Genomic DNA, 22,562 nt, shown 5'->3' with positions numbered 1-22,562 from the left:
TCTCCACTAATGTACTCCCACTGTTCCAGGATCCCATCCAAAAATCACATGATGTCTGTCCTGCCTCCTTAAACGTCCCTTTTCTGGGGCAATTTTTCAAACTTTCTCTGTTTTGATTCACTTGAGTAAAGACAGTAGTTTTTAGATCAGGTGTTTTGTGCACTTCCGTCTTTTGGGATTTCTCTGACATTTTCTTCATAATTAGACACAGGTTTTGAATGTTTGGGAAAAAGATCACAGAAATACAGTATCATTTCATCTCATTGTATCAAGGGAATCTACTATTCATATGAATGACTGATATTGGTGTTGACCTTGGTCACTTAGTTGAGGTCATGCTTGTCAGGTTCCTATGTGTGAAGTCCCTCCTCCACTTGTCACTTCTGAACCGCAGTCCTGGAAGGAAGTTACTATGCACAGCCTGACTGAGGAATGAGGAGTGACGCTCTGTAGCCTTGAGGGCAGAGTGTAATTTATATCCCAAGTATAGATTATTTGGAATCTTAGTGCATGAGAGATGTGTCTCTTTTTCTCTATTTGTTGATTAGAGAGTTCATTAGCGAATTAGTTAGATCATTTATATTATTTAGTATAGATTCATGGGTGTGTATGATACACTTCGGGTTACATTCCATTCTACCGCTCCATTTGATATATTTACTTATTTTGTTCCTCACATTTTTTCCAGCTTTGGGTGTTGAGAATTCTTGAGGTTTGACCCTGTGTCTCTGTAACCTGCCTCCATCATTGTGTGTGTGTGTGTGTGTGTGTGTGTGTTTAGTGTTTCTTAACTTCCGGCACTAGGAGATACTCCAAGGCTCACCTTGTGGATTTTTGCTCTAGTCCTAGAATCAGCCCATTCTGCGAGGAGCCTTCATTCACTTTACTAGAGTGTGGTATTCGAGAGCAAGACCTGAGTACGAGGACACTTGGGACTCCTGAGGGCCATTGCTTTGAGGCTCCCTCAGTTTACAGAGAAAGAAGCACATAAGTACACACACGTCCTTTCCTACGTACACATATATATAACTGTTTCCACAGGTAAACAGATGTATCTGTATGGAGACACACACGAATTCATTCTCCTCTCTCCAGCTCTCACTTGTTACCACATGGATCATACCAACCTCTTGCTGTTTGTCTGTAAACTCTCACTTCTGAAGTGGGAAATCTGACTCTCATTTTCCACCATCCGTTTACTTACTGGGTCCCAGTATACATGTGTAGCGGTATCAGAACTGTTAGCTGTAATCACGTGCAGTGGCAGCAGACCTCCTGTGGGAAGTGGCTTCTCTCTGCCCCCTTTGGGGGATGGTTCCACGCATGGGGGGTCCAGCGGGATTCTCCGATCACACCGTTCCCTCTTAGGATCCTCTTATCTCCTTGTGACTTTTAAAACTTTGCCTGCATTAAGGTAACTTTGGGCTATAAAGATACATGGACTTTGACAAACGCATAATGTCATCTAGCCACCATGACAGTTATTATACAGAATAATTACACTGTTCTAAAAAGTCCCTTCTTCTGCACCTAAGCCTCCCTTCCCGCGTCTTCTAACCCCATAGAAACCACTGGTGATTTAATCTTTCTGTCGCTTTTCTTTTTCCATAATGTCATGTAATTGGAATCATACACTAATGTAACCTTTTCAGATTGACTTATTTTAATTAGCAGTATGATTTAAGATGTCATAGGTGTCTCCTCGTGGTTTGATAGCTCATTTTTTAGTACTGAATAATTTTTCATTGTCTTGAGTTGTACAGTAGTCCCCTTTTCTGTTCATTAATTGAAGGACACCTTGACTGTTTCTAGTTTTTAGTAATTATGAATAAAATTGCTGTAAACATCAGCATGCAGGTTTTTGTGTGGACATACATTTTTAAATCCGTGGAGTGAATGCCTAGGAGCTTGATTGCCCAATCAAATAGTAAAGCTATGTTTCAGCTTTATCAGAAACTGTCAAACTGCCTTGCCAAGTGGTTGTCCTATTTTGCATTACCACCAGGAATGGAGGAGAGCTGCTGTTGTTTCACATTTGGACCATCAAATGATATTGTAAACTTTTTGGATTTTAGATAATCTGATAGGTATGTTGGTATGTCCTCGTTAGAATTTGTGAGTCCCTAGTAAAAGTTGATGTTGACTGTTTTATTATATGGCCATCTGCCATCTGTATATTTTCTTTGGTGAGGCGTCCATCCAGATTTCTTGCCCATTCTTTACTACTATTTTTTCTTATTAAGCTTCAAAATTTTTTTTTATATTTTAGATACAAATCCTACATTAAATATGTTTTACAGGTAATTGGGTTTTTTTGGAAGTCTGTGCCTTGTTTTTTCACTCTCTAAACAGTGCATTTCACAGAGCAGAAGATTTTAAATTTTAATGAAGTTCTGTTGTCATTGTTTTCTTTTCTGGAATTTGCTTTTGGTGTTTCATCTAAAGAAACCACCACCAAATCCAAAATCATCTAGATTTTCTCTTATACTTTTTTACAGAAGTTTCATAGCTTTGTTTTACATTTTGGCCATTTAGACCCATATTTATTTATGTGAAAGCCATAGAGTCTATGCCTGTGTTTTTTCTTTTGATTACTGATGTCCAATTGTTCTAGCACCATTGAGTGAAAACACTACTCTTTTTAAGTTTTTTTTGGTTCTTTGTCCAAAAGAAATTAAGTCAACTGACAGTATATATTTGTGTAGGTTAATATATGGGTTCTCTATTTTGTTACCTTGATACGCATCTGCTCTTTCTGTAAGGTTGGTGTACCAGATCATAGAGAATTGGTGTCATGTTTTTCCTTGAATATTTGGTGTAATGCACCAGTGAAGTCATGTGGGCATGGCCCTTTCTTTTTTGGAAGGTTATTAATTACAGATGAAATTCCTCAATAGACACAGGCTGATTCAGATGATCTATTTCTTCTTGTGACTTTCGGTAGTTTGTATCTTTCAAGGAATGGACTCGTACCATCTCTGTTGTCAAATTTGTGGGCACAGAACTGTTTATAGTATTCAGTTATCTCTCTGTCATTACCCCTGGGATCAGGAGTGACAATACGCTCTTTTATTTCTAATATTGGTAACTTGAATCTTGTCTGTTTTTTTCTTGGTGAGCCTGACTTGGGCCATATCCTGTTACTGATCTTTGCAAGTAAACAGCCTTTGGTTTTGTTAATTTTTTCCCTATTGGTTTTCTCTTTTCAGTTTTATCAATATATGCTCTCATTTTTTATTATTTCTTCTATTATGTTTGCTATAGGCTTGAATTTCTTTTCTTTTCTTTTTTTTTTTTTATCAACTTTCCCAAGGTGGAATCTTAGATTACAGATTTTATATCTTCCTTGTTTTCTAATATGTTTATTCAGTAATATAAATTTCCATGTTTTGTTGCAGTTCAGAAATTCTGATAATTCGTATTCTCCATTTCCTTTGGTTCAAAATATTTTAAAATATCTCTTAAGACTTCTTTGACCCATATGTTATTTAAAAAAAATGTGTTGTATTGTCCCTAAATATTTTGATATTTTCCCATGATTTTTCTGTTATTGTTTTATAGTTTAATCCTGTCATCTGAGAAAATACTTTGTATGATTTTTGTCAAAATAAATTTGCTGTGATGTGTATTATGACCCAGAAGATGGACTATATTGGTGAATACTCACTGTGAACTTGGGAGGCACATGCCTTCTGCTGTTTTGGGGATGGGGTATTCTCTAAATGCTGGTTAGATCAAGTTGATCATGCCAGTTGGGTCAATTATATACTTACTTTCTACCTGTTTAATCTGTCAGTTACTGGAGGACTGATGATCAACTCTCTGACCATAGTAGTGCATTTATATATTTCCTCTCTCAATTGTTTTAGTATTGCCTCATGTATTTGGTGTTCCATTAGGTTCATATATATTTAGGGTTGTGGTGTCTCCTGGGAAAATTGGTCCCTTTGTTGCTATGTACTACCTCTCCACATCCCTGATAAGTTTCCTTGTTCTCCAGTTGTTTGTTTTTTCTTGTCTGAATATTTCTCCTGATAAATGTTAGCATAGTCTATCTTTCTCTATCCCTAGACTTTTAATCTATTGGTGCCTTTATGTTAAAATGGGTTTCCTTAAGGCAAACTATATCTTGCATTCTTACCCACTTGGAAAACCTCCACTAATTGATTGATTTAGACCATTTCTATTTAAAGTGATGATTGATATTGTTGAGTTAATATCTATCATGTTTGTAACTTTTTTATTATTTATTGCATTTTTTCTTTTTTTTAAGATTTTATTTATTTGACAGACAGAGATCACAAGTAGGCAGAGAGGCAGGCAGAGAGAGGAGGAAACAGGCTCTCTGCTGAGCAGAGAGCCTGATGTGGGGCTGGATCCCAGGACCCTGAGATCATGACCTGAGCCGAAGGCAGAGGCTTAACCCACTGAGCCATCCAGGTGCCCCTTATTGCATTTTTTCTTTATTTCATTTTATTTTCCTTCCTTTTCTGTTTTTTTCTCCCCCACTTCAGTTTTCACTAAGCATCTTATAATATTCCATTTTAGGTCCTCTTTCAGCATATCATATAAACTTCTTTGATTTTTTGGGGGGGGATGTTGTCTTGGAGCTGGCAGTATATATGGTTAACTAATAAGTCCATTTTCAAATAACACCACTCCTTCATATGTAGTTCAGGTACATTTGAACAGAGTTCTCTGTCCCTCCCTCCCATACCTGGCAACACCACTGTCATCCACTCCGCGGGTCCAGATACCGTAATCACCTAAAGTGCTATTACTCTCATTCCTTTGAAGGACACTTACTTTCTTGATCAACTATGAAGGTATTCTTAAAGATTTTTTTTTTAAAGATTTTATTTATTTATTTGACAGAGAGAGATCACAAGCAGACGGAGAGGCAGGCAGAGAGAGAGGGAAGCAGGCTTCCTGCTGAGCAGAGAGCCCTATGTGGGACTCGATTCCAGGACCCTGATATCATGACCTGAGCCGAAGGCAGCGGCCCAACCCACTGAGCCACCCAGGCGCCCCTATGAAGGTATTTTTAAACAGTTTTTATTTTACCTTCCTACTTGTTCATCTGTCAGTCTTTCTTCATGTAGAAGTGAATTTCTGACAACTGTCAGTTTTCTTCTCCCTGAAGTTTTACAGATTTCTCAGAGGGCAGGTCTGCTAGTGACAAATTCCCTTATTTTTGTTTGAGAATATCTTTTTTTTTTTTTTCCCTTCACTTATGAGTGATACTTTCACTAGATATAGAATTCCAGGTTAGATGCTTTTTTTTTCCTCAGGTAAAATATTTTACTTCATTCTTGTCTCATTTACAACACTTCTATGGTCCAATCCAACCTGTTGATAAGCCCACTGGGGACATTCTTCAATTCTGTTAGTATTTTGATTTCAAGCATTTCTTTCTGTTTCTTCCTTAGAGTTTTCATCCATTTTGCACATTGTCCCTTTTGTCGTTAAAGCCCTGAACATATTAATCATCGACGTTAACTGCCATGTTGATAATAAAGTCAGTGTCATACCCAAGTTGGATCTGCAATGCGCTTTGTTTCTTCAGATGGTTTCTTCTTCTTCTTCTCCTTCTTCTTTTTTTAAAGATTTTATTTTTATTCATTTGACAGAGAGAGAGAGATCACAAGCAGGCAGAGGCAAACAGAGAGAGAGAAGAGGAAGCAGGCTCTCTGCTGAGCAGAGAGCCCGATGTGGAACTCGATCCCAGGACCCTGGGATCATGATCTGACCCGAAGGCAGAGGCTTAATCCACTGAGCCACCCAGGTGCCCAGAATTTTGGTATTCTTTGCAAGGTTTTGTTGAGAACTGGATATCATGTTGTAATGAGTAGGAACTCCGGCAAATAGGCCTTTCTCGTGAGGCCCCATGTTCATTTGACTAGGAATATGGTTGTGTTTGATGCTGCTGTAGCTTTTGGTGCTGGAAGCTTCCATCTGCTCCCGAGTGGGTGTGTTTGGCTCCCATGCTGTCTGTGGGCTTAGCTAAACCTTCTCCTCAGGCACAGTCTTCGTGTTGCCAATCTTGCAGCTGGACTATGGCTATGGTCCTGGAGTCTGCTGGTTGGTGGTGAGATGTGGGGGACAGAAAAGCCTATGTTTTTCTAGCTCCATCTCAGTTTCCAAGTGGGCCTGTGTCTCTGGGCTGTGACCTTCACACATGCTTCCATCCTCCATGGGTGAGATAGGAAATCCAGAGGAGGCAGGAGAGGGAGAAGTCGCTGGTAAAGTCTTTGCCCCTGGAGAGCTTATTTTTGTTGTGCACATTTTCTAAGAGCCGCTCTTCCACTTGCTCCGCCAGAGTCAAGGGCAGGCCTTTCTCTCTGCGCCAAGAGGACATTGTGGGCTTCCCAGAGGCAAAAGTCGCAAATGTGAGCCACCCCGAAGCATGCAGCCTCTCGGAGAGTCTCCCTCCCATGCTAGTCCACACTCCACCTCTACCTCTAGCAACCTGTCAGGTTTACCATTTCAGTGTTCCTACCGGTGGGTGGCAGGGAAGCAGGTCTCAGCTGTGACCCGACTCCCCTGTCTCTCTGGATCTCAGGCTGATGGCTTTCCCTGCAGTCTCCTTTCTCTCACGGGTCCCAGAAAAGTCACTGATTCTCAGTGTGTCCAGTTTTGTGTTGTTGTAAGGATGGAAGTGACAACTTTTGAGCTCTTCACATGTAAAAGATATAAAGGAATTCCTTGTTGTTGTTTTAAGGTTGTATTTATTTATTTGAGAGAGCGAGCACAAGTGGGGGAGGGGCAGAGGCCGAGAGAGAAACAGACAGCCTGCTGAGCAGGGAACCCAAAGACAACCACTTGGGGCTCGATCTCATGAACCTGGAATCATGACCTGAGCCGAAGGCAGACGCTTAACCAACTGAGCCACGCAGGTGCCCTTGTTTTTCTTTTTTTTAAAGAAACTTCAAGAATCTTGTGTTATGTGCCATGAAAGAACCATGTGGTCTAGTCATATTCACATAACAAATTTCTGGGCAAAACTGTATTCTCTCAGCTTCACCTTCTATCTGTTCCTATTATACTCATTTTTAGTTCTTCAAATGAGAGGAGGAAAGTACCAGCCACATATACTCAACAAGTGTCCATTATATACCCAAACATTCCTTAGATCCTTGGACATACAGTAAACTTTTTGCAATTTCCCCACATTTGTAATATGAAAGTAATTCTTGTTGGGTTCTCTAAGCCATTTGACAACAAGGCTAAGTGAAAGATGGGTGTGTCACTTGGGTAAAATACAGACGGGAACACTTTGAGAGTACGGAGTAAATATAAGAGATGTCCTATAAAGTAGAATATCTACGGTGAGCTAGAAAGGAGGGGAAAATGGGAGGAATTCCCTGACACCTGTGGAAAGAGTCAAGGAAGGGGACAGTCTTTGCCGTTCAGGTGAGTAGGTCACTGAACCACTTCCGAGGCTTGTGGGGCTTCATTATGATCAGTGCTTAGCTCATTGGATCCCTGGTTGATATTTTCCAAATAAACAGCATTGAGACATAATTTTCACTGAAAAAGAAATACCAATTTTAAGTGTAGATTTTGGTGAGTTTGGTACACCAACACAGCCGTATAACCACCAAATCAAACAAAATAAGTCAATTTATGTTGTTCTTTTGCTACAAAATTATGGAGGAAACTCAGTTTGTTGATTTTAGATTTTTCTTCTTTTCGTGCATTAGATTTTGCACCTATATGTTTTCTTTCAGGCATGGCTTTCCCTGGATTCCACACAATTTTCCATGTTCTGTTTTTATTTTTATTCAGTGCCAAATATTTTGAAATTTTTCTTCTGATTTCTTCATTGAGCCACAGCCTCGTTAGAAATGTGATGTCTCAATGCCAGATATGTAGGTGTTTCCCACATTTGCTCCACTTGTTGAGTTCTAATTTGATTCCACCGTAGTTGGAGAATATCCTGTCTATGATTTCCATCCTTATAAGTTTTGTGAAACTTATTTTATGGCCTCACCTGGGGTCTGTCCTGGAGAATTTCCCATGTTTGCTTGAAAAGCATGTGTCCTGTGCTGCTGTTTGCTGGAGTTCTCTGTCTATGTCAGTTAGATGAAATTTAATGATCTCTGTCTTAATCTTCCCTGATTTTCTCTCTCATCATTTTGTCCATTACCGACAGAAGAATAGAGAAATATCAAAGTATAATTGTTGAATGGATTATTTCTTCCCTGGGGGTTTGGCAGATTTCAACCTCAAGTGTTTCTGGGATCCTTTGTTAGCTTTGTATACATTTATTGTTGTTGTTATGCCTTTCTGATGTAGTGACCCACGTATCCCTCGTATACCAAGTCTGGTGGCTTTGCACACTTACATTTCCTGCCATTTTCTGAAAGCATGCTGACTCTAGAGGGTTATTCTTTGCTATATGGCTTCGGGTCAGTAGCATCCACATCATTTGGGAAGTACAATTGCTAAGTTTAGTAAACAAAAACATAAGACACCTAGTTCAATTTAACTTTCGATATACAGGGGCGCCTGGGTGGCTCAGTGGGTTAAGCCTCTGCCTTCAGCTCAGGTCATGATCTCAGGGTCCTGGGATCGAGCCCCGCATCGGGCTCTCTGCTCAGCAGGGAGCCTGCTTCCCTTCCTCTAGCTCTGCCTCTCTGTCTACTTGTGATCTCTGTCAAATAAATAAATAAATCTTTTTAAAAAATTTCGATATACATGAAAGAAAGTTGTGTATCTCTCATTGAGTATCTGAAATTGAAATTTACCTGGGTGTCCTGTATTTTCTCTCTCAGTCCTAACTCATAGCATTTCAGAGATACAGAGTCAAAAGTCCCACTTCAGCCCTATTGAATGAGAATTACATTTTAATGAGAGCTTCTGATAAGTCCTATGCATATTAAAGTTTAGAAGTTCTCTTGTAGTGACTTGGTTGGATTCAGGGCAGAAGACTCAGATGGGATATCACAGTGGTGTCCCAGCTCCGCATTCAGAGTAGCAGTGGGAAGTTCAAGCTGCTGAGGAGAGTCTGTGGTCATGGGTTCTAGTCATTTCTGCAACTCTCCAATTAAACCATTTACTAGGCTTTCTTAATCTCATCTTTAATTAAAAAAATTCCAAATTAATTATAGCTCTGGGCATTAATAATTGTTATAAAGTAAAAAAAATTGTTATAAAGTAATAGAAGAGAAAATAGTTCAGAAATATAGGCATGAGAATACTATCTGTTTGAGTAAGATTCTTCTGTTGTAATTACATACAAAACAAACTTTTTGTTCAAAGCCATTAGGATATTTTAATCTCAAGACATTTAGAAATACATATCGAGGGGCGCCTGGGTGGCTCAGCGGGTTAAAGCCTCTGCCTTCAGCTCAGGTCATGATCTCAGGGTCCTGGGATCGAGCCCCACATTGGGCTCTCTGCTCAGCGGGGAGCCTGCTTCCTCCTCTCTCTCTTTGCCTGCCTCTCTGCCTACTTGTGATCCCTGTCAAATAAATAAATAAAATCTTTAAAAAAAAAGAAAGGAAAAGAAATACATATCAACTTGTTCTTTCCACCTCACCCCTTGCCCTGATCTCATATCAAATTTGGCTTTTATTTCCCTAATGATCACATTATTTACTGTAATTGTTTTTCTACAATTATTTTTAATAATACGTCAGCTATCTCACCTATGTCTGCACTGACACTTGACCTGTAAATTAATTAGCTTATATTTTGTGAGTACTGGGCCAAAAATGCAAAAGGCCAGGAAGTGAACTTTAAACTCTGTCTAGCTGCCAATAGAGAGGGGGAGAGAGAGAGAATGATAGATACGTATCACATATCTTTTATGTATGTGAGTATATTTTAAAGTATCAGAAATCAGAATCCCTTATCACTGTTTCTTTAATAGCTACAATTGAAGAACATTATATTTTTTTATTCAAGAGCACTGTTCTTCAATAGCCCTGGGTTGATTTTTCACGGAATCATGGCAGATGCAATCCGCTGGGGAAGGGTGGGCTGAAGCCGCACCACTCCTGGCCAGTGTGACATTCAGTTGGCCACTTCCGTGCCCTGGCCCCCTGCTTCCTCAACTTTAAAACTTTAAAATGATAATTCTGCTCACTTACTTTCCCACTTACTTTCACTTTACTTTGCCTTGTGAGCAAAATGTGAGAATGCAGTGAAAGCATCCTTTTCAGTGGGACCATGAAGCCCTCAACGTAGAATGCCCTAGTGTTCATTACTCATATTAGCCATTCCTGTCTCCAGAGGGACTTTCATGGGGACTTAATTCTTCTGAGGAGGGTAAAATGTGTTAGTTAAGTGTTTCTGCTATTTATTAATAGGTGTTGGTTTGTTTTGCTTTAAATAGATTTAAGTGCAAGTGTTGATAATTACGAGTAAGGACTCAGGAGAGCGTTGTGAAGGGCAGAACAATGGTAGACACATGGGGAGTCAGAGCAAGAAAGGTGCGGTGTGTTAATGTAAATGGTAATGGGCTTTAAGTGGCAAATCCCAGCTTCCCTTGATGATTTATAGCTTTGGTATATTATTTTGTGTCCTACATGCTCAACACCATCACTTACTAGTTCCAGGAGTTCTTTTGTTGACTCATTGGGAAGATCTATATAAGCAATCATATCATCTACATATACAGTTTTATTTTTTCCTTCCCATAAATATACTTTTTATTTCTTTTTCTTTTCTTATCAAATTAGCTAGGACTCCCAGTACTGTGTTGAACAGAAGTTGTAAGAGGGGACATCCTTGCCTTATTTCTGACCTTAGTGGGAGAGAATTTGCTGTTTCACTATTAAGTATGATGCTAGTTGTAGGTTTTTTTATAGATGTTCTTTATCAAGTTATGGAATTTCTCTTCCATATCTAGTGTACTGAGAGGTTTTGTTTTGTTTTATATTTTTTTTAAATCATGAATGGGGGTTGGATTTTGTCAAATGATTTTCTGCATCTGCTGATTAAGATCAAGTAATTCTTTTTTTTTTTAGATGGTGATGTGATAGATTACATTAATATTGGATGTTGAACCAGCCCTGCATACATGGAATAAATTTCACTTGTTCATGGTGTATAATTTAGACTCAATTTGCTAATATTCTATCAGATTTCATCTGTGCTCATTAGAGACACTGGTCTTAAGTTTTTCCTTTTTGTTCTATCTTGTTCTACTCTTGATATTAGGTTAATTCTGAACTCAGAATGAGTTAGAATGTATTCTTTCTCTTTCTGTTCTTTTTGAAAGTAATCATAGAGAATTGATGTAACTTCTTCCTTCAAATTTTTAGTAGAATTCACCAGTGAAACCACCTGGGTCTAGTACATCCACTTTTGGAAGGTTATTAATTGTTGATTATATTTCTTTTAATAGATGTGGGCCATTCAGATGGTCTATTTCCCTGTGTGTTAATTTTGGTAGATTAAATCTTTAAAAGCATTTGTCCATATCATCTGTTATCAAGTCTGAGGCATAGAGTTGTAGACAATATTTAATGCTCTTGGGATCAACAGGGATAGCCTGTCTCATGTCTGGATTCTGGGTTTTGAATGTGTGCAGGTCCCCACTTCGGTCATATTCAAGTAATCTCCAGAAACTCACTTTCCACAGTAGTGAGTGTATTAGCCACAGTCCTTTTAATAGCTTCTGCTTTACTTTTCATGTTACTGTTAACTCTGTCTTAGTCATACATTTTTTTAAATTAATGCATACAAAGAGCTGGTAGAGGAAAAGTAATTGCTCTCTAATAAAGTTACCAAGGAAAGTGTCAAGACTTTATAAGCCTATGCATTAGCAGCAACTTGAAATACTCTCTGGCATTTTGTGAGAGTTTTTCTTCCCTTAGTTATGCTACTTACCGTCACAAAAGTCTTGCAGTTTGGGTGCATCTTTGATTCTGGCACCATTCCAAACCCTAGAAATGAATACTCAGCACCACCTGAGATGGTGGGTTGGAAAAACCAGAAGAGAGAAAAAAAATCATAGAATTGAGAAACTATTTATACCAAGATAATTTTGACTTTTTTTTTTTTTGGTAATCAGTTGTGTTTCTAGGTGTTGTACATAGAAGGAAAAATAAAACACTCCTCTGTTGTGCCCTGGGCCCTGACACGGTCAGTTGACATTAGCAAGGCTGTGTTCTGGACCACCCCAGGACTACCACAATGGGTGCCTGAAAAGAGTTTCAGGGCTGTAGTTTGGAGGCTCTGCATATATGAACTCAATACCATGGTCTTCCTCTCACTGAGGCTAATTTACTTCTGTTGTTCCTAACCTCCAACTACAAGAAAGAGAGTCCAACCCTGAGCCCCAATTTGACACTGTTTATTGAGAAGAGACATTCAGTTTTTGGGTAAAAGTTGACAACATTGGATTCCTTCCACCAGTAACAAAGGCTGTGACTTTAGTTGACTGGAAAAGAAACATGTTCTGGATATTGGCTTGCTTTTCCCTACTTTATGACCTCAGCCACCAAAATGATCCATTTTGGATCACAACAATGTTATTCATTTACCAATATGGAACCCACATCACAATGAGTCACATCAAGGGATCCGCATTAGCAAAGTAAATGTTTGTGGGCACTGGGACAACTGAGTCCACCATCGTTGTCACACATTGGGCCACCCAGAGGCAGCCATCCTGAAAAAGGATGGACTGTCTGGTAGATGGCACTGCTGAGGTTCACAGTTCAGAGATGACATCCTGCAAGGATAGGGCCTTGTCCTCTGAGGTGCAGGATATACTCTAAATCAGTGACCACCATATGGTATGGGACCTACATTAGGTAAAATGTGTAGGTCTGGGAATTAATAATGACAGTAGATGTGGGTCTGCTGATGTCACTCCTGGTGAGCAGTTGGGGTAATTATTCTTAGTATCCCTCCACCTCTAGGCTCTGTAGGTTCTCTTGTTCCTAAAGAGAACCAGGAAACACAGTAAGAGCCCCTGGTCTTTTACATGACTCCTCAGGCACATTGGACTTTTACATGAAGAGACCAGCAAGCAAAAAAAGAATCCCTTTCCTGGCAGGGTAGCTGTCACTGGTGATCAGGAAGAGACAGGGTGCTTTTATTATCCACGATGGGGGGGAATATGTTTCACACAACAGCTAATTTATGCTGATTTATGCTGATGCTGATATATTTTAGCATCTCTTAAGACCCCTTGCCCAATTTTAAGAGCAGCTGGAAAAATGGGGTACCCATAACCTATGACTAGCATAGACACTAGCATAGACACTAGGGGATTAGAATGCTCGTGATGAAGGTCTGGGACAAAGCATGAGTTTCCTCACCAAGACCACACGGATAGACACTGAGAGTGAGGAGACTTGAGAAAGCAGAGTAGAGAGGGGACTGGTATCAACTATGGCCTTGGGACAAGATATACAAGTGGGAGCTACATTTCATTCTTCTGAATTTTCTAAGCTGCCCTTGGGAAGAGAGGCACAGCAGAGCCTTGCGGCTCCCAGAGATGACAAGGAAAAGTAGACATGAGAGGCTCAAGGGAATGGATGACAGTTGGCATTGTAGTACGTGTCCAGATCCCATGTCAGGAATTAAACGCTTATTCACTGAGTGGTAGGGAACCCTTCTGGCTGACAGGGCAGACATTAGCTGCCTCTGGGCATTGCTGTCCTCTGAAGAGAGTTGTACTGGTGGTGGGCACCCACTGACTGCACCAACAGGGGTATATGGGCCCCCCCCACCTGATATCAAGGTAACCTCAACAGCCCCCCTTAGCTTCGAAGTTCCGTGTGTCATACCTGAGCTGTTCATTAAAGCTGCGGTACACCGCAGGCTCCCCTGGTCCCCAGTCCTGCAACTTCTTTTTCCTGCACCAGTGTTGATGCAGGAGCACACGTTAATCAACATCCCGTGTTGAGTCTGAATCTGCTCCCCAGGGATCCCTCCCAGCCGTGATGGTGTTTGAAAAATTACCCGAAGATCAGCATCAGCAGCATGGCAGGGTCGGCAGCTCTGGGCTCGCATTTCCTTGGAGAAATATCAGAAACATTGAAAAACAAGCAGAAAACTGTCAGGATCAAATCTGTCAGAACTCTGGAAAACAGTCAAAGGTTTAGAGCGGATGCATGAACCCTGAATCAGGGAAAATATGACTTGAAAATGAGAGAAGATCTTTGAAATGTTTCTACTTGCTCTGACCCCATACTTCCCCCAAGGTGGCAGTTAATTCTGGAATATCTGCATTGAGTAGGGAACAGAAATAAGGTATACACATGGATGCAAAAAAAACAACAGAATATGGGTATTATCATCATGGTGTCCTCGAGGTCCCTCAATGCGGTTGAGATCTGTAAAAACATACTTTCCCCCTCATTTCACAAAATAGCCAGCATGCTCCTGTTTGAAAATGCAACAATAAACAGAGAAGTGTTGCCAAGTGATTATCCAGTATCATGATGACTTTATTCCTTAAATTTGTGTCATACTGCGTGTGTCATCGAATAGGCCTCAAACATATGATTTCCAGTTATAAAAATGCATCTTGCCAACTCGATGCACATGAGCTGATACGATTGTTAAATTCTTATTGATATTTCAAATCGTTCTGCTTTTTCCTCTGTTGTGAAGACTAAGGAGTATCCTCATAGGTGTGTTTGTGTTCATATCACTATATATTCAAAAATATTGATTTATTTCTTCCTTGAGATCTTTATTTTTATTTTTTTGTTATGTTTATGGTTAGGAAAGTTTCATCCTACTTCAAGAAAAGTTAAATATTCTGTCATGTATGTTTTTAGAAATAAGTAACTACTGAGGCAGAATATTAAGAATCTTCACATTTATACCACACTATTGGCTGTATAAAGAGATGATTCTTACTTTACTAAAATATTATTTAGTATACCACAGTAAAATCTTAAAAATTTCCACATGTATAGTTTCAATATATTTTCTTAATGTCCTTATTAAAGTTATATATTTTTCTCTGCTATTAGAAACAAGAATAGATAAGTAGATACCAATTAAAACACACTATCGCTCATATATAATGAAGTTATTGATTTTCGCATCTTTATTTTTTATTGGGTCATATTATTAAATTATCTAATTAGTTTTAAAATTTAGTCAATTCCCTTCTGTTTTCTAAGTCAATAAGTATCATGTCTAAATTGTGATAAATGTGTCTCCTTCTAATTTTTTTTTTCTGATATATAAGCTCATTCCCCAGCTAAAAATTCAAAACACGACGAACTAGAGTGGTAGTAGTTATAATTATTTTATTCTTTACTTTATTGAGAATGGAACTTTCTTTTACATTGAATTTAGCTCAAATGAATAGAAAAATGAGCAGGTTAAGGAAGTGTCTTCCTGTGCCTATGTTCTTAAAAATTAATATGTTCTTAAAAATTAAGAATGAGGTTGGACACCCTGGTGGCTCAGTTTGGTTGAGTGTCTGACTCTTGGTTGTGGCTCAGGTCCTGATCGTGTGGTTGTGGGACTGAGTCCTGCGTTGGGCTCTTTGCTCAGCTGGGGTCTGCTTCAGAGTCTCTACCCCTCTCCCTCCCACTCTCTCTCTTTCCTGCTCTCTCAGATAAATAAAATCTTTTAAAAAATTAAGAATCATGTCAGAATTTGTAGGATGCCTTTACAGAAACTATGGAGGCATTTTGTTTGTATTTCATGCATTTTTGAGATGTATTATAATAGCAATTTCCTAAGTAAAATCACTTTGGAAAGAAAACCTGCCTTATGGGATGAACATGAGTTCTAGAGTTAGATATAAAAACTTAACTTGCGAGGAGGAGTCAAGATGGCAGAGAAGTAGCAGCTGAGACTACTTCAGGTAGCAGGAGATCAGCTAGATAGCTTATCTAAGGATTGCAAACACCTACAAATCCAACGGGAGATCAAAGAGAAGAAGAACAGCAATTCTAGAAACAGAAAATCAACCACTTTCTGAAAGGTAGGACTGGCGGAGAAGTGAATCCAAAGCAACGGGAAGATAGACTGCAGGGGGAGGGGCCGGCTCCCAGCGAGCGGCAGAGCAACAGAGCACAAAATCAGGACTTTTAAAAGTCTGTTCCGCTGAGGGACATCGCTCCAGAGGCTTAACCGGGGTGAAGCCCACGCAGGGTCAGTGTGGCCTCAGGTCCCGCAGGGTCACAGAAGGATCGGGGTTGTCTGAGTGTCGCAGAGCTTACAGGTATTAGAACGGGGAAGCCGGCTACAGAGACGGAGCCGAGGAGTGAGCTCTAAACTCGGGGTTACCTTGAACCAGTCGCAGGCTCGGTCAGCTCGGAGCGCGGCCGGAGGCCAGGGTGACGGGAGTAATTGGGCGCTGTTCTCTGAGGGCGCACTGAGGAGTGGGGCCCTGGGCTCTCGGCTCCTCCGGGCACGAGACTGGGAGGCCGCCACCTTCATTCCCGCCCTCCAGAACTCTACGGAAAGCGCTCAGGGAACAAAAGCTCCCGAAAGCGAACCGGATCGGATTACTCCGCCCGATCCCGGGTAAGGGCGATGCAACTCCGCCTGGGGCAAAGACGCTTGAGAATCACTACAACAGGCCCCTCCCCCAGAAGATCAACAAGAAACCCAGCCAGGACCAAGTTCACCTACCAAGGAGTGCAGTTTCAATACAAAGGAGAGCAGCGGAATTCCAGAGGAGGAGAAATCCAAGCACAGAACTCATGGCTTTCTCCCCATGATTCTTTAGCCTTGCAGATAATTTAAATTTTTTTTCTTTTTCAATTTTTTTTCTTCTTCTGCTAAAATTTTTTAACTTTTACCCTTTTTTAACATTTTTTAACTAGTTTATCTAATATATATATATATATATATATTTTTTCCTTTTTATATTTTTTCTTTATTGGTTTCTTTTTTTAATTACTTCTTCTTTTTTTTTTTTTTTCTTTCTGAACCTCTTTTTATCCCCTTTCTCCCGCCTCACGATTTAGGATCTCTTCTGATTTGGCTAAAGCATATTTTCCTAGAGTTGTTGCCACCCTTTTAGTATTTTACTTGCTCCTTCATATACTCTTATCTAGACAATGACAAGGCAGAAAAATTCACCACAAAAAAAAGAACAAGAGGGAGTACCAAAGGCTAGGGACCTAATCAATACAGACATTGGTAATATGTCAGATCTAGAGTTCAGAATGACGATTCTCAAGGTTCTAGCCGGGCTCGAAAAAGGCATGGAAGATATTAGAGAAACCCTCACACCCAAAGAACAAATAATCCAATCAAGAAATGGGCAGAGGACATGAACAGACATTTCTGCAAAGAAGACATCCAGATGGCCAACAGACACATGAAAAAGTGCTCCACATCACTCGGCATCAGGGAAATACAAATCAAAACCACAATGAGATATCACCTCACACCAGTCAGAATGGCTAAAATTAACAAGTCACGAAATGACAGATGCTGGCGAGGATGTGGAGAAAGGGGAACCCTCCTACACTATTGGTGGGAATGCAAGCTGGTGCAACCACTCTGGAAAACAGCATGGAGGTTCCTCAAAATGTTGAAAATTGAACTACCCTATGACCCAGCAATTGCACTGCTGGGTATTTACCCTAAAGATACAAACGTAGTGATCCGAAGGGGCACGTGCACCCGAATGTTTATAGCAGCAATGTCTACAATAGCCAAACTATGGAAAGAACCTAGATGTCCATCAACAGACGAATGGATAAAGAAGATGTGGTATATATACACAATGGAATACTATGCAGCCATCAAAAGAAATGAAATCTTGCCATTTGCGACGACGTGGATGGAACCAGAGGGTATCATGCTTAGCGAAATAAGTCAATCGGAGAAAGACAACTATCATATGATCTCCCTGATATGAGGGAGAGGAGATGCAACATGGGGGGTTAAGGGGGTAGGAGAAGAGTAAATGAAACAAGATGGGATTGGGAGGGAGACAAACCATAAGTGACTCTTAATCTCACAAGACAAACTGAGGGTTGATGGGGGGAGGGGGTTGGGAGAGGGGGTGTGGGGCTATGGACATTGGGGAGGGTATGTGCTATGGTGAGTGCTGTGAAGTGTGTAAACCTGGTGATTCACAGACCTGTACCCCTGGGGATAAAAATATATGTTTATAAAAAATAAAATTTAAAAAATAAATAAAAAAAATAAAAACTCAAGTTGCAATAATAGCTGAATGTTTCATCTAAACTTGCTCCTTTCATTCAGGCGATGTTACCTAAATATTTTGGTATCATGATTTCAAAGCTTATTAAAATTAAAATTAGTTACCTTTAATGTTTCCCTCTGACTTGAAGCAGATTGTATATTACGGGAATTATCTATGCATTTAGATTGCAAGAAAAGTTCTCTGTGAAACCATGTGTGGGGGGGGATGAAAAGCTTGGGGAGAGAATTTAAAGTTGGAAGAGGAGAAGGAGGACTTGTGACAACTGTGATGGAGGGCAGCAGGCCTGCAGCAAAGAACAGAACAGTCATTTTAAAAGAACAGAAATTAGTGTACTGGGCAGTGACAACAAAGGATCCAGCATTCCTGGGGGAAGGCTCGTGACTGGGGGCTGATGAGCAAAGCACTGAGGTGACATGTCCGAGTGGTCCAAGAATGGGCAACGACCCAGGGACATGAGTACTCATCCGCAAGGACGTCCTTTTTCATGTAAGTGGAATGATTCCTCTACTGCACTGGTACTAAAATGATGTTGCAACAAAATATTTAGTAAGAGATAAAGAAGTTCTCCCTGAAGTTTTATGTGAATAAGAAGAAATCACATAACCATGTGTAATCAGGGCTGTGAAGGGTTTGTATTTGTGTATTTTGCTTATCTACCTATTCTATTCTATTCTATTCTATTCTATTCTATTCTATTCTATTCTATTTTTTCTGTTCCATTCCATTCCGTTCCATTCCATTTTAGTTTTTTGCTTATCTGCCCATTCTAAAGATCCTACAGTGATCACGTTTAACTTGTGTTACAGGAAAACACAATCAGAGCTCTTCAGGAAGTGCCCTCTGGATCTGGCTATGCAGAGGTCTTCAGGGATCCCAGCGAACACCGTCTCTGTGAAGTGGCAGGGGGCAGCCAGCTGAGGAGTGAAGGGATGGTGTGAAAAAGCAAACAAGTGTGCACTTTTGTGTTGGGATTCTGCCCATGAAGGAGAGGGCACAGACAGACTAGTGACCGGAGGGACATGCAAACGTAAGGATTTGATTGTTTAAATGGAAGTATCTTGCACGATAAATAAGACAATGGAAAGTGTCCAGGTGACAGACAAATGATAAACATATCAGTGAAAAAGGGTAAAGAGTACCATATTCCTGGTAAAATGAGAGTAGATAGACTCTAACACATGGGAAAAAATTCCTTTGTCCCAGAGCCTCCTCTGTCCCAAGAGGTCGAGAGGCAGACAGATGTGGGGAAGAGAAGGAAGATGTTCTTTCTGACAGATTATCCTCTCTCTCGAGTGAGAGGCCAGGGTCATCTTCTGAGGGTGAGTGGAGACCATGTAGTCAGCGGGGTTAGGAGAGGAGAGACCATTTGGAATAGGTTCTGTGAGGAACAGGAGAGTGAGTCGACCTGAGAAATACCGTGAGATTGCATTGTTCCCATGCTGAAGGATCTGCTGCTGATGGCTGCGAATTTCTAGTGGAAACAGTCTGCTTCATGGGTCCGTCTGCTCTGGCAGTGACCTGCCCCTGGGGTCCAGGCAAGCACATTATAAGAAAGTGGATCAGTGGGTTCAGCTCCTAGATTGTAAAATAAGATCCGTACGTACACCTCCTGCGGCTTCTTTGGAAATTAAATGAGGTAATGCTAACTGAATGCTTAGATCACTGCTTGTCACCTCAAAACTGTGAGTTAATAGTTTGGTAATGAATTGTGTCCTGGGCCAGTGTTCTCACAAGCACGTGCGTGTGCATGGGTGCACGCACGTGCACACACACACACGCACACCCCTAAAATAAATATTTATACATCAATAAAATAGGAATACTTATATATACATTTCGTAAAGTAGGATTTCAGTGATACTTTAAATATAGTATCCAACTGCTTCTATCATACTGCTTCAAATCCCTATTTCCCTCGTTACAAAATTCTTTTATTCTTATTTTTGCATATTTTCATTTTATCTCCCTTCTCTTAGTTCTAGAACTAAGTTGTTTCATTCATTCTTTCCAGTAGTTTTAATTATTAATCTGGTGATAGTTTTCTCCTGTTTTCTATTTCATTTCTTTGTATTTTAATCTTGTTTTCTTCAATGTGTTTGGTTTGTTTCAATGTTAAGTTCTTGTAATGAATCCTTATGAGTGAGTCTTCATTTACTGATATGTTTCATTGGATGATTGGTGTGATCTCTGAGTTATTTCTTTTGATAATATCGGCCAAGCCTAGATACCCAGTTCTAATGAAGGTTTCTACCTGTATTACTCATGTAGTTGACCTGTGGAGTTCATTTGTGGCAGCACTGATTTAAAAGGTGATATGCGGGTCGCCTGGTTGGTTCAGTGGGTTAAGCCTCTGCCTTCAGCTCAGGTCATGATCTCAGGGTCCTGGGATTGAGCCCCGCATCGGGCTCTCTGCTCTGCGGGGAGCCTGCTTCCCCCTCTCTCTCTGCCTGTCTCTCTGCCTACTTGTGATCTCTTCCTCTCTGTCATATAAATAAATAAATAAATAATCTTTAAAAAAAAAAAGGTGATATGCATATGTGTTCTGATTAGCAGCGCCTTGTAATGAATAAAGACAAACACAAATGAGAACAATGTAGCTATCATGACTTCACCCAGAGATAATTCCTACTGATATTTTTGGGTATGTCTTTGGAGACTTTGGGAAACTCACAGATTTATGGAGCTGGGAGCCAGATGCCAAGTGAGTTTGCAGTTCTATTTCCATGTTTATATTTTTGTGTATACCTAAACAGACATTTTAATGGAAATCACACAATGTATATCAGGAAACCTATACTTAATTTTTGGTCTAGAGGCTTGTAACAGTTTTTTACTTAAACTTTGAATCTGATATTTACTTAACATTTTTGTTTTCTACCATGTTTCTGTAGGTGGGCACTTCTACCTTCTGGATGTAAATTAATATTTACTTAAAACTCATTCAGATGGATTGGTTGTGCTGGACCTCCTCCTCCCTCTCACTGATCAATAATTTTGTGATCAAGTAGTTCTTATTCTCTATTATCACCTTGAATTTGACACATTAAGAAACAGAATGAGAAGAAATCAATTAGCATCAGAGAACATGATTTCCTTTGCATTTTTTTTTTTCTGGGTAATTGCTTTCAGAGGCTATGCTTGCAAACGTTGGCTGTCACTCCCTTGTACATCAAATGCTAAACTATACTATAATTTTGCAACTTTTTTTTATTGTTAACATACTTCAGTGTTACCTTTCAACACCTCTTCTTTATTTTCTCGAACTCACCATCTATCAGGATTGCAGGCAGGGGGCCTGAGTGTTGTGAGAACATCAGTCTTTGTGTGTAGCATCCCCTTTGTGGGTGTGTTAATGAAATGTGGGCAGTTCAAGTTGGAAAGAGAACTGTTTCCCTTTCTAAAGTTTATATTCCCTTAAGCAATATTGAAATAAAATGTCAGAATATCTTCTAAGAGATATTGATCATTATTTTTCTTATAATTTTCTTTATTTTGTAGGGGAGGGGAAAGTTCCCTCTCCTATTTAGGGTTCTTGCTGGGGTTATTAACATGTATTCTTCCTGTGCACATGGGTGATTCTCAGGGAAAATGAGTAACGCCCTAAGGTCGCTAAATACAGTCATCATAGGGAAAGGGGAAGGGACGTTGGCTTTTCAGGGGAGAGGAAATGGTTTTCAGGAAAGTTGAATGGGACCTTGTAAGAATAGTTGGGAGGTGTGATAGTTTGTGAGAAAGTATATATGGGTGTGGTGCTGACTTCTAACTTCTAGACTTCTCTCCTGTGACAAGAGTCATTCCTCCCCGGCTGATGACAGTCCTTGGAGGGGGTTTATGATTTATGACAGTTGAGTTCCTTTTGGATGATCTGTCTTCAGACAGATAAGGGAGTTCAGAGATAGCTTTTCCCTGCATTGGTGTTTTTCAAGTTCCTAAGGCTCTAAATAATCAGTGTACCAAAGTTGTATATTTGAGGGCAGTATGTCCTGAACTCCCACGGTCTTATTCTGCTACCCCTCAATATCTGAGTTCTAACCCTGCTGCGTGGGGATGGGGAATAGTGTGGGATATAGAATGTTAGCCCAACAAAACTGTTTTCCAATACAAGATTTAATTGTAAGCCTGTTTATTTCTTGCTTTAAAACAAAACAGAGTATTTTGTGGTAATAAGTTTAACTTCCTCTGGAAATAAAACCGGATGTTTAAAAGTGAAGCAAATATCTTCTACCATTCTGTAGCTTGACTTTTAGTTTTGTTGATTGCTTCCTTTGCTGTGCAGACGCTTTTTATGTTGAAGAAGCCCCAGTAGTTTATTTTTCTTTTGTTTCCCTTGCCTCAGGAGACAGATCTAGGAAGATGTTGCTGTGGCTAATGTTAAAGAGGTTACTATCTGTGTCTTCCTCTAGGACGTTAATGGTTTCAGGCCTCACATTTAGGTCTTAAT

At 40.0% G+C, this 22,562-nt stretch overlaps 1 long non-coding RNA gene across 1 annotated transcript in view; it reads left to right on the top strand.

Moving 5' to 3' along the window:
• Positions 1 to 19,042, top strand: part of LOC125090723 (uncharacterized) — a 127,649-nt gene extending 108,607 nt beyond the window's left edge. Inside the window, exon 3 of the long non-coding RNA XR_007124461.1 lies at positions 18,928 to 19,042. This is a non-coding gene — a long non-coding RNA (uncharacterized LOC125090723). The remainder of the gene's footprint in view (positions 1 to 18,927) is intronic.
• The last annotated feature ends 3,520 nt before the right edge of the window (positions 19,043 to 22,562 follow it).

Source organism: Lutra lutra, chromosome 2 (genome assembly GCF_902655055.1).
Source record: "Lutra lutra chromosome 2, mLutLut1.2, whole genome shotgun sequence".
Taxonomy (NCBI): Eukaryota; Metazoa; Chordata; class Mammalia; order Carnivora; family Mustelidae; genus Lutra; species Lutra lutra.
The sequence above is the reverse complement of the archived record's forward strand: the minus strand, read 5'-3'. Positions and strand labels throughout refer to the sequence as shown.